Below are 10,801 nucleotides of genomic sequence, written 5' to 3' on the forward strand. Positions count from 1 at the left end.
TATACCAGCCATTGAGGTGATGCGATATGGTCCTTTTCAATTTGGTCCTAACTTTCCCCATGCTGGGTTTTTTGTAGTGCCCAGAACTTTCCTCAACACTAAGTCACCAGGCCAGGCACTAGTGGCCTTAGCTTTACTTTGGCATCATAACCTTACTTGAGTTTGTGCTGGTAGTACGCCAATTGGACTATTGCCCTTCCCCTTCTTTCTTCAATAAGATCTAAGCTTTTCTCCAGCAGCTCATTGTTGCTGCTCGGACGGAACGAGCTGGTTTTTAGTGTTGGAAAGCCCGTCTCTAGAGGAATAGTAGCCTCGGCCTCGTAAGTCATCGAAAAGGGAGTCTCTCATGTTGATCTGCAGGGTGTGGTTCGATATGTCCACAGGACATGTGACAGTTCTTCCACCCATCTTCCCTTCGCGTCATCTAACCTTTTCTTAAGTCTGTTCACTATAACCTTATTAACAGCCTCGGCTTGCCCATTCCCTTGGGGGTAGACTGGGGTAGAATATCTATTCATAATTCCTAATTCACAACCGTACCTCCTAAAGGCCTTACTATCGAACTGGAGACCATTGTTCGAGATGAGGGAGTGAGGGACCCCAAATCGGGTAACAATGTTTTTCCAAATGAACTTTTTGACGTCCACATCTCTGATGTTCGCTAAAGGTTTAGCTTCAACCTATTTAGTAAAGTAGTCAGTATCGACGAACAGATACCTTTTGTTCCCTGTTGCCTTGGGAAAGGGCCTGACGATATCCAAGCCCCACTGAGCAAATGGCCAAGGGTTGGATAGTGGATTGAGGATCCCTCCTGGTTGATGTATGTTTGGTGCAAATCTCTGACACTGGTCACACTTCTTCACGTATTCATGTGCTTCTTTCTGCATGTTTGGCCACTAGTAGCCTTGGGTGATGGCCCTGTGAGATAAGGATTTGTCTCCTGTGTGGCTTCCATAAATCCCTTCGTGTAATTCCTCCAAGATTAGTTCTGAGGCCTTAGGGTGTACACAGAGCAAGTATGGTCCAGAGAAGGAATGTTTGTACAGCTTCTGGTCCTCAATTAGCCTGAACTGAGAAGCTTTTCTCCGTATCTTGTCAGCCTCGGTCTTCTCTTCGGGCAAGATGTCTTCCTTCAGAAACAGTACTAGAGGGTCCATCCACCTAGGTCCTACTCTGACCTGGTGGACATGGATCACTTCTCTCTTCATCACTGAGGGTTTGTATAAATCTTCCACAAGGATGACCGGGGTAAACTTTGAGCTGAAGAGGTGGCAAGCGTGGCTAAGGAGTTGGTATGTGTGTTTCCACTTCTAGGGATATGCAGTAAGCTAAGAGAATTGAAACGTGACTGTAGGTGTTTAACTTGGTCTAAGTATCCTTGCATTCTTTCGCCTTTTGCTTCTAATTCCCCATTCACTTCGCCAACTACCAATCTTGAGTCCGAGAATATGTTTACTGTTTTTCCGCCCAGTTTTTGAACCATGGACATCCCCTCCAATAAAGCCTCATATTTGGCCTCATTATTCATGGCCGAGAAACCTAGTCTTAGCAATTTTTTGATGGTAATCATTTCAGGAGAAATCAGAACTAGCCCCACTCCGGAGCCCCTTTGGTTCGCTGCGCCATCAACATATACTTTCCAGCATGTGGGCCTTTGTAGAGAGATTGTGCCAATTGATTTTTCATCCATATCTTGCATCTCTGTTTTTTCTTCTAACAAGGGTTCAGCGAATTCAGCCACCAGATCTGTAAGGACTTGGCCTTTAACGGAGGTATGGGGCATGTACTTGATGTCAAAAACTCTTAGAATCGTGCCTCACTTAGCAACTCTCCCTGTATAATCAGCACTCCAAAGTATGGACCTGAGCGGAAGTTGGGTTAGAACGATAACTATATGTGCCTGGAAGTAATGGGGAAATTTTCGTGTAGCTTGAACCACCGCTAGGATGGCCTTTTCTAGAGGTAAGTAGCAGATCTCAGCTTCATGCAATGATTTGCTCACATAATAAACTGGTCGTTGTACGCCGTTGTCCACTCGTATTAGCACTAGACTTACTGCATAAGGGGCCACAGCGATGTAGGCGAACAAGACCTCATCGGCCTCGGGGTTGGACATGATTGGTGGCCGAGATAGATATTCTTTAAGTTGTTGGAAGGCTAAAGCACATTCCTTGGTCCACTAAAATCCCTTCCATTTATTCATCAAGAGGAAGAAAGGTCTGCATCTGTCTGCCGATCGGAAAATAAAACGATTTAAGGCAGTAATCATGCTGGTAAGCCTTTGGACCTCTTTGGGATTTCGAGGTGGCTATAAGCTATTGACAAAAGGCATCACCTTATAATGGTAGTTTCCAATGGGAGTGACAAAAACTGTCTTTTCTTGGTCGTTTGCGGCCAGTGGTATTTGATGATATCCTTGAAAGGCATCTAAGAAGCTCATCTGAGGAAGGCCCGCGGTCGTGTCTACCAATTGATCTATTCGAAGCATAGGGAATGGATCTTTTGGGCAGGCTTTATTCAGATCCGTGAAGTCTACACAAACTCACCATTTTCTGCTCTTCTTTTTTACCACTACAGTATTGGCTAACCACTTAGGGTAAAAAACTTCCTTGATAGCCCTTGCTTTTTAAAGCTTTATCACCTCGTCCTTAACAGCGTTAGCATGCTCCTTTGACAGGCGCCGAGGTGGTTGTTTCTTGGGAGTAACGGATGGGTTAACGTTTAGGTGGTGGCAGATGAAGCTCGGATCAACCCCTGGGGCCTTATAGGTGTCCCATGCAAACATGTCCACGTTTTCTTTGAGAAACCCAATTAGCTCTTCTTTCTCTTGGGGAGGTAGTTCTGAGCCGACTTGAAAGAACTTTTCTGGATCAACGCCAACAACTACCTTTTCTAGATCCTCGCACTTTGCCTCTTCGGTTGATTCATTACTGGACAATGTCGGGGTGGCTGATTTAGCATTGGGTTGGCGTGAGATGGCAGCCACCATGCACTGTCTGGCCATGGTTTGATTCCCTACAATCTTTTTAACCTGGCCCTCTGACGGGTACTTTACCTTCTGGTGCAGGGTAGAAGAGACAGCTCCTAGGGCATGAAGCCAAGGTCTAGCCATAATAGCTGTGTAGGATGAATAAGCGTCACCTACAACGAAATCCACCTCCACCATGTCCGAACCAGTTTGTATGGGCAGTCTGATCTAGCCCTTTGGAGTAACGGTCTTTCCCTTGAAACTTACCAGAGGGGAATCGTACGCCGTTAGGTCCTCGGGTTTTAAGTTCAGCCCCTTGTATAGGTCGGGGTACATTACTTCCACAGCACTGCCCTGATCTACCAGCACTCTCTTCACATCATATCCTCCAATCTTGAGTGTAACTACCAGAGCATTGTCATGGGGTTGGATGGTTCCGATTTTATCTTCGTCTGAGAAGCCTAGCACTGGTGTGGCTTCCTTCTTGGCCTTTTTGGACTCCTGATCATCATCCTCGGTGGAAAGCCGAGCCACAGACATTGCTTTAGAAGGACAAGAGCCGGTCCTTCTCGGAGTAACAAAAATGACATTTATCGTGCCTATAGGAGGTCTTAAGGAGGTGTCTTTCCAAGACTTAGGATTCGCCTGTCCTTGTTGACCACTGGAATGATGTAGGAGGTACCTTAATTATCCTTCTCGGACTAGCTGGTCTAAGTGGTTCCTTAAGTTCCTGCAGTCCTCGGTGGTGTGCCTTGGTTCTTGGTGGTATTGGCAATACAGGTTTTGGTTGCGCTTCATAGGGTCTCCTACCATCTTAATTGGCCATTTGAAGAATGACTCGTTCTTGATCTTCTCCAGAACCTGATGTATCGGATCTCAGAACACAGCATTAATTGTCTGCGCATCGGTAGATTCGGATTGCCCTGCAAAGTCTCTCCTCAGTCGGTTGTTGTTGTTAAATCGGTCTGACTTGAAGTCCCTCCTCTCTTGAGGGACAACCTTCGCTTTACCTTTACCTAACTGCTAGTTTTTTTCAACCCTTTTATACTTGTCGATCTGGTCCATGAGTTGGTGCAGGCTGGTGACACCTTTTCCTGTTAGGGATTTTCTTAAACCATGCTCAGTTGGGAGGCCGCTCTTGAAAGTGCTGATGATGACGTCGTCATAGTTACCCTCTATCTCATTGTACATCTCCCAGAACCTGTCCGAGTAGGCTTTCAGGGCCTCCCCTTCTCGCATGGACAAGACAGTAGAGAATCCAAGGGCCGAGGAACCCTGCTACTCATGATGAAGCGAGAGCTAAAGGCCTGGGCCATCTGCTTAAAGGAACCTACAGAATTTGGCCTGAGGCCATCAAACCATCTCATCGCCACTGGTCCCAAGCTGGACGAAAATACTTTGCACATCAAAGTCTTGTCTTTGGAATGGACGGCCATCCTCTGGTTAAACTGGCTTACATGCTCTATAGGGTCTGTTCGACCATTGTACATAGTGAAAGTAGGTTGATGGAATCGTTGAGGGAGCTTAGCCCCTTCTATCTTGCATGTGAAGGGTGACTTAGAGATTCGATCCAAGGCCTTGCTCATGGCGTTGTTTACTAGGCCTTTACGGGATGGACTTTTGTGTCTGCGTTTATGGTGGTGCTCTTCCTCATAAGAAAAGGTCTTACTTAGTGGAGTTCTTGACGTTTGCCTATAATTGTCGTTCTCTTCATCATTAGTATCTGAATTGGAAGGGGAACGCTTTCGTTGCACACGACGTAGTTTCTTTTTTAAGTCGTCAATCTCTTGCTGTAGGGCTTTGTTATCGTCCTGCTTTTGGGATACATGACTTCTCACCCTAGAATGGCTTCTGCATGTATGGGTAGTACATACACTACCCTCTCGATGTTTGTCCTGATCTCTTTCCCGTTCAAGGTTAAGAAAGTTGTCCTGCCATTGAGAACCTGCAGGCTCTATTTGGTGTGGACCTGGTTGGTGTGGGCCTGATCCCACCATGTTTAACTGTTGCATTCACTGAGACACAAGTTCTTCCCACAGACGGCGCCAATTGTAGGGTCACAATTTGCGACCTAAGCCCAAAATGTATGGAGCCTTGGTTAAATGAGCTCAATACAATGAATTTGTAGAGAATGAGTCAAAGAACTAGGTCCTAATGAGTTGGACAACGGCTAGTTTTGAATTACATGACGATCAAACATGAACGAAGAATGCTGTTATCAATAAACTTTCAGCCCGAGGAGGTTAAATCTGTATATAATGATAACTCTTGGATATCAAAATAATTTAGATTGCTATATCATTTTTCTCTCCCCCCCCCCCCTTTTCTCTTTCTTCCATGAAGAGTTCTTCACCTTATATATCCTCCTTGGAATCATCTTTACCCTCCACTTGTTGATCATCCGAATCTCTACTTGAATACTTGTCCCATCAGACACCCTCTCTAGCTCTTTGTGAGTTGCGGTAGCCAAGGTAACATTGTTCAGTGGTCTTCTCCACATAAATATGGCCAAAAAAGTAGTTGCAGTGCATTTAATGTGGTGGTGACAGCATTCTCTTAGATATTTTTAGGTTTTCTTCCTTCTCATGTGTCCACAAAGCACATCCCTGTCATTGAAGCTTCTTGGAAGGTCATTTTAATTGCTGAATTATATATTTTGAACCCTATTCATTAAGTTCGAGGAGGATGTACTCCTCGAACGACCCTTCATTTGCTCTGTACAAATGGGACCTGGTCTGGGAATATCTCATAATTATTTGCTTCTTCTCGGACTTATTTCTATCCTCAGATAAAGCTCAAGGCCCAATATACGATCTTGGGCCCTTGCCCCTACACTATTCATTTTCATTCATTTATTTTAAAACATCTTAATTCCATTTCATTCCATTCTTTTCCATTTATTTATTTTAAAACATCTTAATTCCATTATTTTCTATTCCTTTTTCTTACTTAAATACATTTCATTCCTTTCCCTTCCCTTATGATCATTCTACTTCATTCCTTTATGAACTCCCAAATGACATATTAATAAGAACACTAAGGGCACATTTAGTAAACTGTAATGGTAATTACATGAGAATATGAATAAATATTACAAGGAAAAGAAAATGCTATAGTGTAATGCTTATTACTATTCATTTGTTTGGTGACAATACAATAATAGAACCCTGAAGATAATGGAATGAAAGCATTTTAAATCAAATTTAAGATATATTTTAGGAAATATCTTACTTATATAATTATATTTCCTAATTTTTTTTTTTAAATTTGAAAAAAAGGTTAGTTATTTTTTTATAATTTTTTATTTTCATAATTGTTATGCGCATATGGAAAGTTTGTTTATTTAGAAATATATTAATTGTAGAAATTAATACACCTACTAAGGAATAACTATTACATCTCTTTTAAAGATGAATAGTTATTCCTCATTTTAATGAATAGCTATTCATAAGGAATGACTATTTCTTGTAATAAAAATATAACCAAACTACTGAATAGCTAAATTATAGGAATAACTATTATATTACAGTACCTATTATAATCTACCAGACATACCCTAATCCAATTAGTAGCAGTAGTTAGAAAGGTGTGATAGTCCCTATAATTAGAATGATATTGTAACTCTGTTGTGAATGTGTGAGAGTTACAAGATAATACTTTGTCTGATTTGTTTTGTGCGTTAGTGTGTAACCATCTATTGTTATTATTTTGCATAAAAAAAAAAAAAATCTTTTCAGCAATTAAAAGGTCCTCATGTGGACAAGTGACATGGACCACTATTCTACTAAAATACTTCCACCTGTATAAAATTGCTAAGTTGAATTTTTTTTTTTAATAAATAAAAATTGATTACTGACTCAGCAATTTTAAACAAGTGAGAATCTTTTAGTAGAATAGTAGATAAGTCACGTGATCCATCAGAGGACTGTATAATTTCTCCAAAAGCTCACCCGACAATGGTAGTGTGCCAAATTAAGAGAAGTTGCAAAGACTCTCTTTATTTAGTCCGTTACCTTTTCTTCGCAAGAGGGTTCTCGCTATTGTTCCTCTTTTTGGCCAATTAACAAGCAAGTAGTACAACCATTTAGAAACCGCTTATAAAAAACCTACATGAGACTGCCGAGGAAAAATCAGCTTCTTCTTTTTTTCAAGAATTTAGACACAAATCATGTGCATGATTTTTAACTTGTATGACTTGGATTGAGAAGTGCCACTTTATGTGGTCCTACTCCTAAGCTAACCAATGTCATCAGTTGGACTTATGATTTGCTGCCCATATTAGTGATTTTTGGGCTGATTACGTGGGGCTTAATTCAGGCACCCCCACATGCTATTTGCAACTAGCATGTGGTCATGTTAATGGCCTTTCTGGGTTTACTTTATGGGCCTAACTTAACTTGATTTTAAGGCCCAAATTTGTAGAATGTTGACTTGAACAGTTTGTGAGTTTTGCCATTTGCGTGGGCAGCACCAGTGGTTTCTTGGGCTGAATTGCATGAGCCATATTAACTAACGGGTTATGGGCCTTTTGATCAGCACTTATCGAGAAACTCATGGCCGCTGGCTACTAGTGAGTAGTTAGAAGTGTGCATGGAGAAGTGGTGGAGGATATATTTTATAAGAACCATTGATTAATTAGTAGTTATAATTTGTTATTGCCAATCTCAACAAGGAAACCATGTTAAAGGAAAGGAGCAAGTTGAGCTTGGTATAGTCAGAAGAAATTAAGAGTGCAAAAGAATAAGGAGTAGTTGAGAACACTCAATCGATGTCAATAATTATATATGCCTCACCAAAGCATTTGAAACAGGCTCTATAAAACAGTTCCTTTCTCAGCCTCTCCTGTCCTCAATCTGATGTCTTCTAATGTAATAAGTTTTTCTTTATGGTCCATTTGGATTGAGGGGGGAAGGAGAGTAGAGTAAAGTAGATTTGACCCAAAATTAACCTATTTTCAATAAACTCTACTTTACTTCTTTCCATTCCTTCTCCCTTCAATCCAAATGGACTATTAATGTGTGTTTTTTAAGATTTTACGTCTTGAAATCAATGGAAGATACCATTAGACCACGATTTTACTTATTTTATGTGTAATTTTACTTTAGTGTCTTTTCTTGTTTTACAAATCAATGAGGTAGGGATTAATATATATATATATATATATATATATATATATTTATTAATTTCCGATATTTTTATGTGATTATCGGAATCTAAGGAGTTAGGTAAGGTTTTATTTTCATGATTTTATGTGATTTTAATAGAAGTGAAAATTCTTATTGCTGGTTGTGCTCGTGTTGAATTAGGAGCATTCCTTCTATATTTCTATTACATTATTATTATTATAAAAAAAATAGATTATATTTCATAATAACATCAATTAAATTACTAATAGCATACAATTTAAAAGTTCTTAATTTAACCAAATACAACTCCACCCAAAATTTAAAATACACAATCTAAAAAAAAAAATGAAATGGTTTTTTTTTTTTCCTCATTATTTTGGGTTAAAGAATTAAGGTCTTTAGAGTTTCAATAAAAAAAAATGATTATAACCAATAAAGTTATTTTAATTATTCAAATATATGTTGAATTAAAATGACATTGAAATAAGGGGTCACATTGATTTTTTTCTCCTCCTGTTAGGAGCTTTTCTTCTCACTCCGGGTGAGCTCTTTTTTCTCTTTTTTCCTTGGCTTGTCTAAAGGGTGAAAGAGTTGTGGTCCTTCAAGTTGCTTCAGCCATAGAAGTGCCAATATGGATTTGGAGTTCTTGGAGCGTATTCAATGAATGAAGTTAATAATAGATGAAGATGAGGCTATGATTGTACACCCAGTACGGAGACAAGAGATTCTGGAGGAGTACTCATTAAGTCTCATAGGACAGTTTCTTACTACCAGGTCCATCAACCTTAGGGCGGCGAAAAACTTACTACGGTCTATGTGGAAATTTGGAGATGATCTGAAGATAGTGGACGTCGATGATAGGCTCTTACAATTCAAGTTCTCAACAGAAAGTCAACTATCGTGGGTTTGGAACAATGGTCCTTGGTGTTTTGACAACCAAATCCTAGCTCTCCGACGATGGGAAAAGGGCATGACTGCTAGGACGGTGAGTTTCACACATATACCAATCTGGGTTCAAGTATGGGGCTTACCCTTTGATCTCATAAATGAAGAAGCCGACTAGGATATCAGTCGGGGGTTAGGGAAGTTTATTGACATGAATTGTAAGGCCTCTAAATCAGAAAAGGCTCACTTTCTTAGGGTCGGCGTTGAGATTCCGTTGGATAAACCTCTATGGAGGGGGGGACTGGTTGTTAGCTCGAAGGGAGACAAAGTTTGAGTTGCGTTCATATATGAGCAATTGGTAGGGTGGTGTTTTACTTGTGGAAGGATTGGGCATGAACTAAAGGAATGTCAAAAAGTGAGTACACACGATACCGAAGACAGGCCATACGGGGAATGGCTGAAAGCTGGATTTCTGGGTCGATCGGAGACTTCAAGAACTAACCAGCAAAGCCCACACTAACAAAGAGAGCCAAACATCCAAATTGATATCGTGCCGATGATAGCTAGCCCTAAACGGATCATGAATACGGATAAGGAAAAGGCGAAGTTTCATGAAACGGTAATGGAAAGCTTGACAGTTGCGCAACAACATTTAATTCATAAAGATTCAATAATATTCTCTTCAGTTACGTTACTTTCTGACTCTATAATCACAGAGGGACCGTTTATTGCATCATCAAAACCCATAAATATGGAGGCTGGGAATCATAGGGATGAACTTTATAGTGTACCTATTAGTGTTATGGGACGACACAAGCGAATAATACAGCCTTTTCAAAAAGTTCACGGGAAGGCATGCAAGTAATAAGACCACATGGAAGAAGCTTGTACGATCCAATATGAACTCATGCATGGATGAAGCACATGTTGAACATGTATAGGCGAGGACAAAGTGATCATTGGTTCAGTCTGATTTCAAGGATGGCTAGGAAGAGAAAGTAGATAATAAATGGCTTAAGGTTGTGGCCAGCTCCAAACAACCTGTTACACAGATAGCGGAGGCTGGGTCCCAGCTCCGTCAAACGCAATGATTATCCTAAGCTGGAATTGCTGGAGGCTTGGGAACTGTCAGTTGAAGTTTTTGCCGACTTGGTGAGAAAAAAAGACTTCATGATTTTGATTCTTATGGAAATAAAATTGACAGTTAGAGAGATGGAACTTATTAAAGTTGAGTTAGGCTTCCTTTCAATGTTGGCTGTCTCTAGTGAGGGGCGCTGTGGGGGCTTGGCTTTGTTCTGGAAGTCTGAAGTAATGGTCGATACATAAACATAATCCTCACACCACATTGATGCATAGGTCCTCACTCCTTCCAACCCACCTTGGTGACTGACAGGCATTTACGGTCACTTGGAAGAGCATATGAAGCCTGAAACTTGGAGACTTACTTCTTAGTCACCTCCATACCCGAGCTTCTCTACCATGGATGTGTTTGGGTAATTAACGAAAAGAATGGCATACATCCTAGACCGTTACCTCCTATGCTTGAGTTCTAGAGTACTTTGCTCTCTTACAAATTGACCGACATAGGATACAATGGTTATGGCTTTACATTGTGAAAATCTTTGACTCTTGGATGGTTTGGTAATGCCTTCGTGGAAGAAAGATTGGATAAGGCACGTGCTTCCATTGAGTGGTCTGAATTGTTCCCGACGACAAAGGTGCGCCATGTGACCGCCTCATACTCCGACCATGATCCAATTTTGGTGGACACAGCTGCCTCCACTCCTACTCACCGCCAACATAAAAAACTTCACAGGTTTGA

This window comes from Quercus robur, chromosome 2, assembly GCF_932294415.1.
Source record: "Quercus robur chromosome 2, dhQueRobu3.1, whole genome shotgun sequence".
Classification (NCBI taxonomy): Eukaryota; Viridiplantae; Streptophyta; class Magnoliopsida; order Fagales; family Fagaceae; genus Quercus; species Quercus robur.